An 8,464-nucleotide genomic window follows, 5' to 3' on the forward strand; every position below is an offset into this window, starting at 1 on the left:
GAAACACGCCTGGACTCACAAGACATGCTTGTGGGATCTGCCTTACTTCAAAGACCTCCTTTGCCCACACAACATCGACGTGGTGCACACTGAGAAGACTATCGCCGAGGCACCTTTTGGTACATTGTCCGGCATAGATGGGAAGTCAAATGATAATACTAAGGCTAGAGTCAATCTGGAGGCGCTATGTGATAGGCCGTTCCAAAACATGAAAGAACCGAAAAGAAAGCAGAACTAGACGAAGCCAAAGGCATGGTTCAATCTTGGAAGGCCATCTATGAGGGAAATTATCTTGTGGGTGCAACAGCAGTTGATGTTCCCCGATGGGTATGCAGCCAATCTAAAGAGGGGAGCCATTCTTGATAAATTGAAGATATTTGGTCTCAAGAGTCATGATTGGCACATATGGATTGAGCGGGTAATGCCGGTGATGTTGTGTGGCTTCATCCCTGAGGATGAATGGCTAGTACTGGCAGAGCTGAGCTATTTCTTCCGTGTTCTCTGTGCGAAAGAACTATCGCCTAGCCTACTAGAAGAAATGGAAGAGTTGGCACCAGAGTTGATCTCCAAGTTAGAAAAGATCTTTCCGCCGGGCTTCATTAATCCAATGCAACACTTGATTTTGCATCTCCCAACCGCGGCAAGATTGGGGGGCCTGTGCAAAATCACTGGTGCTACTCCACTGAGAGGATGTAGAAAACACTACAAGCAAAATGTAAAAATAAAAGTAGAATTGAAACATCGATGGCTAAGGCATTCATTACTAAGGAGGCGACAAACTTCGTGACAGCACACTACGAAGCCAAAAATCATCATTTGCATAATCCGAAGCCTCGGTACAATGCTGACGAACCTAAAAAGGGTGGATCCAACCTCAGCCTATTCAAAGGGAATCTCGCACCAGCCGGTGCTTCTAATTCCTTAACATTGGATTTCGAAGAATGGCAGATCATTTTGTTGTATATCTTCACCAACATAACAGAAGTGCGGCCGTACATCGAGTAAGTTCTCGGTACATTATTTCGCAACTTCTAATTCCTTTGCACTACTCTTATTCCCGGATAAAGTTGATGCAGTCGATACGTTGCCATATTCTCGTATGGAGCGGCTATCCAAAAGGATTCCGTCGAAGAGTATGAGATTTTGGCAAAGCATGAAGGCGGCTATCCCGAATTCATCTCTTGGTTCAAACAAACGGTAATTTCCATTAGACAATTTCATTTCTTCGTCTGATTTTTGGCTAATTGCTACCTCTTGAGCATGCGTTGGTAATTTCCCTCAGTTTTTGAGAACCAAGGTATCAATCTAGTAGAAGATTACACGCAAGTCCCTCGTACCTGCACAAACAAACAAGAACCTCACAACCAACGCGATAAATGGGTTTTCAATCCCTTCACGGTCACTTACGAAAGTGAGATCTGATAGAGATAATAAGGTAAATATTTTTGGTATTTTTGTTACATAGATTGGAAAATAAAGATTGCAAAATAAACAAAGATAGAAATAGCAAGTTGATATGAAAATAATATGATGGAATATAGACCCGGGGGGCATAGGTTTCACTAGTGGCTTCTCTCAAGATAGCAAATTCTATGGTGGGTGAACAAATTACTATCGAGCAATTGATAGAAAAGCGCATAGTTATGAGAATATCTAGGCATGATCATATATATAGTCATCATGTCCACAACAAGCAGACTGAAATGATTCTGCATCTACTACTATTACTCCACAAATCGACCGCTATCCAACATGCATCTAGAGTATTAAGTTCATCAGAACAGAGTAACACATTAGGAAAGATGACATGATGTAGAGGGATAAACTCAAGCAATATGACATAAACCCCATCTTTTTATCCTCGATGGCAACAGTACAATACGTGCCTTGCTGCCCCTGCTGTCACTGGGAAAGGACACTGCAAGATTGACCCCAAAACTAAGCACTTGTCCCATTGCAAGAAAGATCAATCTAGTAGGCCAAACCAAACTAATAATTTGAAGAGACTTGCAAAGATATTAAATCATGCATAAAATAATTTAGAGAAGAATCAAATATTGTTCATAGATAATCTTGATCATAAACCCACAATTCATCGGATCTCGACAAACACACCGCAAAAAGAATTACATCAAATAGATCTCCAAGAGAATCGAGGAGAACTTTGTACTGAGATCCAAAGAGAGAGAAGAAGCCATCTAGATAATAACTATGGACCCGAAGGTCTGTGGTAAACTACTCACACATCATCGGAGAGGCTATGGTTTTGATGTAGAAGCCCTCCGTGATTGATTCCCCCTCCGGCGGAGCGTCGGAAAAGGCCCCAAGATGGGATCTCACAGGTACAGAAGGTTGCGGCGGTGCAAATAGGGTTTTCGTGGTGCTCTCGGATGTTTTCGGGGTATATGAGTATATACACGAGGAAGAAGTAGGTCGGTGGAGCTACGAGGGACCCACGAGGGTGGGGGGCGCGCCCTCCTGCCTCGTGGCCTCCTCGCTTCTTTCTTGACGTCCACTCCAAGTCTCCTGGATCACGTTTGTTCCAAAAAATAACTCTCCCGAAGGATTGATTCTGTTTGGATTCCGTTTGATATTCCTTTTCCGAGAAACACTGAAATAGGCAAAAAACAACAATTTGCACTTGGCCTTTGCTTAGTAGGTTAGTCCCAAAAATAATATAAAAAGGTATATTAAAGCCCATTAAACATCCAAAACAGATAATATAATAGCATGGAACAATCAAAAATTATAGATACGTTGGAGATGTATCAAGCATCCCCAATCTTAATTGTTGCTCGTCCTCGAGTAGGTAAATGATAAAAACAGAATTTTTGATGTGGAATGCTACCTAGCATAATTCTCAATGTAATTTTCTTTATTGTGGCATGAATGTTCAGATCCGAAAGATTCAAGACAAAAGTTTAATATTGACATAAAAATAATAATACTTCAAGCATACTAACAAAGCAATTATGTCTTCTCAAAATAACATGGCCAAAGAAAGTTATCCCTACAAAATCATATAGTCTGGCTATGCTCTATCTTCATCACACAAAGTATTTAATCATGCACAAACCCCGATGACAAGCCAAGCAATTGTTTCATACCTTTGATGTTCTCAAACTTTTTCAATCTTCAAGCAATATATGAGCGCGCGCCATGGATATAGCACTATAGGTGGAATAGAATGGTGGTTGTGGAGAAGACAAAAAAGGAGAAGATGGTCTCACATCAACTAGGCGTATCAATGGGCTATGGAGATGTCCATCAATAGATATCAATGTGAGTGAGTAGGTGATGCGGAGCATCCCATGATCATCCCCATGGACGCAGCTACACCTCCAACGACACCACTTGGACCAATGACAAGAGCCCGAGCCAAGGCTATCGAAGATAAGGTGAACTCACTCCTCTCCGAACTTCCACTTTCTATGCATGAGACATGGCTACTACCTAAGTCTGAGTTGTTGTGCATGATTAGGTACCAAGAGGACCCTCCCGAAGATGCACATGAAGATGTACAAGTCTGATAGAGGCAAAGGTGTCCCGTCTTTCGATGAGATGGTGGCTATCGTTTTAGAGGAAGTCGACTTTGATGATCCAACTACGAACGTGCGAGGACGTCGCACCTTAGCAATCGCTAAACCAACTCCGAGGGGTTATTGACCACGCCGGAGCACGATCAACCTGACCACGAGGGCCTGTTTCCTGCGAGCAAATGAAGAACAAGCAAGAAACTGAGATTGCAATCTGGATATAGCAAATATAAGATGAAAGCTTTATTGATCAAGGTGGGGTTCTGTGACGTCTTGGTCTAGTCGTTGGACACAAACGAAGTACGCGAAGTTGCAGCTATGGCGGACTTTTAATCTAAACAAAACCCAAAGTCTAAACGATGCCCTAAGGGCTGTATATATGGAGGAGAGAGGGGGAATTTCGTGGCCCTTGTTGGTGGGGTCCGAAACCAACCCTAACTCTTGTTTCCCCACACATACGGACTCTAAAAACAGCCTATACTTAAGTGCTTTGAAAATACATGGGCCTGGCCCAATAATAAGGTGACACAGCACCTAGAATAGCCTATGGACGAAATTTATGAAGTGGCATCTTGTATATTTCGTCCCATGCTTCATGCACTCATTATGGTGGTTTCAGAGTCCGGGAATCATCACTTGTAACTCCGTTCTTGTTCCCCTTGCGCATGCCATCATCTCCATGCTTGAACTTGCTCCAAGGTTCATCTTTCTTGTCCAAGCTAGGCCCTTCATTTGTAAGAAAAACAAATGTATCCAATTTAGGCAACATCATATTCTCATGAACATTACAATCATTCAAAAGAAACGAAAGTACCTGATAATTCAATTGGCGTGTGCGAGCTCTAGTAATTGGTCCAGTATGTATAGTAGCAGGGGCTGTTGGTGTAACAATGGTATTGATGTCCTCATCGTCCTCCCTTCTTGAAATGAAGTCGCCCTCGACGAAAGTTCATCATCCTCACCCAAATAAGGCTTCAAATCTGCAATGTTAAAAGTGGGACTAACCCCAAAATCTGCAGGCAGCTCAAGTTTATATGCATTATCATTTATTTTCTCTATCACCTTAAAAGGACCATCAGCACGTGGCATTATCTTTGATTTGCGCAAATTAGGAAATCCATCCTTACGCAAATGTAACCAAACAAGATCTCCACATGCAAACACAACATGTTTTCTACCCTTATCTCCAGCAAGTTTATATTTAGCATTCATACGCTCAATGTTTTCCTTAGTTAGCTCATGCATTTTTAAATTCAATTCAGCATGTTCTTTAACATCAAAATTAACCTTCTCCGAAGATGGAAGAGGCAACAAATCAATAGGTTCATGAGGTAGGAAACCATACACAATTTCAAAAGGGCACATCTTAGTAGTAGAATGCAATGAACGATTATAAGAAAATTCAATATGAGGCAAGCATTCTTCCCACATTTTCTTGTTATTCTTCAAAACAGCCCTAAGCATAGTAGACAATGTTCTATTGACTACTTCAGTTTGTCCATCAGTTTGGGGGTGACACGTAGTACTAAAAAGCAGTTTAGTCCCCAACTTAGCCCATAAACATCTCCAAAAGTTGCTAAGAAATTTAGTATCATGATATGAAACAATAGTGTTTGGCACACCATGCAAGCGAATAATTTCATGAAAGAACAAATCAGCAACATTAACAGCATCATCGCTTTTATGACATGGTATAAAGTGTGCCATTTTTTAGAACCTATCCACGACAACAAATATGCTATCCCTCCCTTCTTTGTTCGAGGTAAACCTAATACAAAGTCCATAGATATATCCTCCCAAGGAACACTAGCTACAGGCAAAGGCATATATAAACCATGAGGATTGAGTCGTGACTTAGGTTTTTGACATGTAGTGTAGCGGGCAACAAAACGCTCAACATCTCGTCTCATCTTTGGCCAAAAGAAATGTGTAGCAAGTATATCCTCCATCTTCTTGACGCCAAAGTATCCCATTAATCCTCCTCCATGCGCCTCCTGCAACAACAAAAGACGAACGGAGCTAGCTGGAATGCATAGCTTGTTAGCACGAAACACAAATCCATCGTTAAGAACGAACTTGTTCCAAGTTCTCCCTTCTTTACAATTCTGCAATACATCTTTAAATTCAGCATCATGCATATATTGATCTTTGATGGTCTCCAAACCAAATATTTTAAAGTCAAGTTGTGAAAGCATAGTATAACGACGAGACAATGCATCAGCAATAACATTTTCTTTACCCTTCTTGTGTTTAATGACATGAGGGAAAGTCTCAATGAATTCAACCCATTTAGCATGTCTACGGTTCAGTTTTGCTTGACTTTTAATGTGTTTCAAAGATTCATGATCAGAATGTATAACAAATTCCTTTGGCCATAAATAATGTTGCCATGTTTCTAAGGTCCAAACAAGAGCGTATAATTCTTTATCAAAAGTAGAATAGTTCAGACTAGGCCCACTCAATTTTTCAGAAAAGTATGCAACAGGTTTGCCATCTTGTAATAACACACCTTCTAATCCAATTCCACTAGCATCACATTCAAGCTCAAAAGTCTTATTAAAATCAGGAAGTTAGAGTAAGGGAGCATATGTCAACTTATCTTTCAATACCGTGAAGGCTTGTTCCTGTGCGGTACCCCAAACAAAAGGCACATCCTTCTTTGTAAGCTCGTTGAGAGGTGCAGCAATGGTGCTGAAATCTCTCACAAAACGCCTATAGAAACCAGCGAGGCCAAGGAAACTCCTCACTTGTGTGACTGTTTTGGGCTGCGGCCAGCTCTCAATAGCTTCACTCTTGGCTTTATCAACTTCAATTCCGTGTGGAGTAACAACATAGCCAAGAAAAGATACTCGGTCAGTGCAAAAGGTGCACTGTCCAAGGTTACCAAACAAACGTGCATCACGTAGAGCTATAAAAACAGCACGTAAATGTTCCAAATGTTCCTCCAAAGATTTGCTATAAATCAATATGTCATCAAAGTAAACCACCACAAATCATCGAATGAAAGCACGTAAAACTTCGTTCATTAACCTCATGAAAGTACTAGGTGCATTAGTTAACCCAAAAGGCATGACTAACCACTCATATAATCCAAACTTAGTTTTAAATGTTGTTTTCCATTCATCTCCCAATTTCATACGAATTTGATGGTATCCACTACGCAAATCAACTTTGGAGAATATTGTAGAGCCACTCAATTCATCAAGCATATCATCTAGCGTAGGAATAGGATGACGATAACGAATAGTAATATTATTAATGCCTCTACAATCAACGCACATACGCGACGTACCATCCTTTTTCGGCACTAAAATGATAGGAACAGCACAAGGACTAAGGGATTCGCGTATATAACCTTTGTCGAGCAGTTCTTGAACTTGATGCATAATCTCCTCCGTCTCCTCTGGATTGGTACGGTATGGTGCACGGTTGGGTAATGATGCACCGGGAATTAAGTCCATTTGATGCTCAATCCCTCGAATAGGTGGTAATCCCGATGGTACATCTTGTGGAAAGACATCAGCGAACTCCTGCAAAATGTTAGTGACAGCAGGAGGCAAAGAGGAAGGCACGTCCTCGAATGAAAATAATGCCTCTTTGCACACAAAAGCATAGCAAACAGATTTGCTAAAATCTAGATCATCAATATCAGATTTGGTGGCAAGTAAACATGCACTTTTCAATTTAATTTCAGAAGCAACACTAGATTGTTTATTATTAGGCTGCATTTGTTGCTCAAATTCTTTTGCCACAATCTGATTTTCACTCTTATTTTTCTCCTGTTTTGCTTTATTAGCTCTATTAATATCATCTTTCAAAATGGAATCAGGAGTCATAGGAAGCAAAGTAATATTTTTATCCTTATGAACAAGAGTATACTGATTGTTTCTACCATGGTGTACATAATTTTTATCAAATTGCCATGGTCTACCAAGTAATAAGGAACATGCTTGCATAGTTACCACATCACAATCAACATAATCAACATATGTAGAGATACTAAAATGCACACGAACAGTACGTGTTACCTTAACCTTGCCGCTGTTGTTGGACCATTGGATGTAGTAAGGATGTGGATGTGGTCTTGTGGTGAGAGATAGCTTCTCCACCATCTCCATGCTAGCCAAGTTATTGCAGCTCACTCCATCTATGATGACGCGAACAGAACGTTCCTTGACAACTCCCTTTGTATGGAACAAATTATGCCTCTGATTTTGCTCAGCTTGTGTAACCTGCACACCCAAAACATGTTGAGCAACTAAACATTCATACCTGTGAGCATCTTCAGCAGCCATGTATTGCGTCTCATGATCAGAATCCTCTCCACCGTGTTCTTCATGTGTAATAAGAGCCAAAGTCTCCTCATCATAGTCACTAGTGGACTCATACCCACCATCCTCAATAGCAATCATCACACGCTGAGATTGGCATTCTCTCGCAAAATGTCCTCTTCCCTTACAACAACGAAAAATAATATCACTTGTGTGCGTAGGTCCGGTAGGTGTGCTCTTGGCAGATAGTGGTGGTTATGCCTGCTTTCTTGTATCACGGCTGGAGGTGGCACCTGATGGAGGTGCTAGTGGAGTGGAAGTAGAGGATGCACATGGTGTCCATGATGAAGATTGACCTACAGAAAAGTTAGTTTGCGCCAATGCCTATCGATCCTGCACTTCACGTTCAGCTTTACAAGTAAGATGGAATAAACGAGTGATATTAGTATACTCCTTATACTCTAGAATGGTCTGAATCACTCTATTTAATCCACCCATAAAACATGCAAGCATAGCTTCATTCTCCTCAACAATGCCTCATCTAATCATGCCAGTTTGTAATTCCTGGTAATATTCTTCTATAGAATTTTTCCTTGTCTTAAGCGCTGCAATTTTTGAAGTAATTCACGTTGATAATATGGTGGAACCTAACGAGTA

Source organism: Triticum urartu, chromosome 6A, assembly GCF_056163025.1.
Source record: "Triticum urartu cultivar PI428250 chromosome 6A, HENAU_Tu73, whole genome shotgun sequence".
Lineage (NCBI taxonomy): Eukaryota > Viridiplantae > Streptophyta > Magnoliopsida > Poales > Poaceae > Triticum > Triticum urartu.